Source organism: Poecilia latipinna, unplaced genomic scaffold (assembly GCF_001443285.1).
Source record: "Poecilia latipinna isolate Pla-1442-1.1 unplaced genomic scaffold, P_latipinna-1.0 Scaffold5306, whole genome shotgun sequence".
NCBI classification, from domain to species: domain Eukaryota; kingdom Metazoa; phylum Chordata; class Actinopteri; order Cyprinodontiformes; family Poeciliidae; genus Poecilia; species Poecilia latipinna.
Window position 1 is genome coordinate 15,576 of NW_015117922.1, and position 937 is coordinate 16,512.

A 937-nucleotide genomic window follows, 5' to 3' on the forward strand; every position below is an offset into this window, starting at 1 on the left:
AAGGTAAACTTTACACCTTAAATGCACAACAATACCAGTTTAGACTTTGAAGCAACTTGTTAAAATTGTATTGTGTAACATTAAATCATGCTTGGCTGCAACGTTATCAATGGCATTTCTTCTTCTTCTTCTTCTTCTTCTTCTTCTTCTCTTCAGTGTTTGTAGCTTTTGGCGCAGCTCCTCTCCTGCTACTAGTAGCTTCACCGCATCAGTTCAGCGTCTCATCGGCTGATGATGTTGCTGTGATTCACTTTGTCTGGTATTTTTGTACATATGTTTTGGCAGTTCTGTGATCATGTCAAAGCAGCAACTTATATTAAAAAGTGTTTTATTTCAGTTTGAAAGTTGCCCGCTTCCATGGAAGGACAACAGAAAATCGCTCTTATAAACATGTAAGTCAGTGATTCTTGAGAATAGGGACAAAATGGGTTTTAATTTTTCCATAAATATATATATATATATATATATATGTTACGACTGGCTCAAGGTCGTAACAAAACGGGAGACCATGCAGGGGTTAAAGTGCATTTAAATTAATATTTATTAACAAAAACAATGGATTGTGGATATCAGTATCAGTGGTGTAATGCAAATGCTTGGATGTGTTGTATGAGTGCATATGGAAGTGTTGAAGTGCAAAAACAAAGACAAACTCAAATGTGCAAAAAGGAGGGGAGCTGAGGCCTGGCAACAAACACCACTAGTGTCAATCGGCAGAGTGGACGCTGAAGGCGACGCAGAAGACGGAGACAGTCAGGTTCAAGTACTCTGCGCTCCCAATCAATGAACCAGAGACACCTGCAAAGGGGAGGAGCACAAAGACAGACAAAAGCAACACCTGCAACCCAGCCTACAAGGCCCAGGGCCGTAACAATATATTTTAATTATTTCTCAACCTTATGTATGCAAATATGACAAATAATGTTTAGGAAATGTA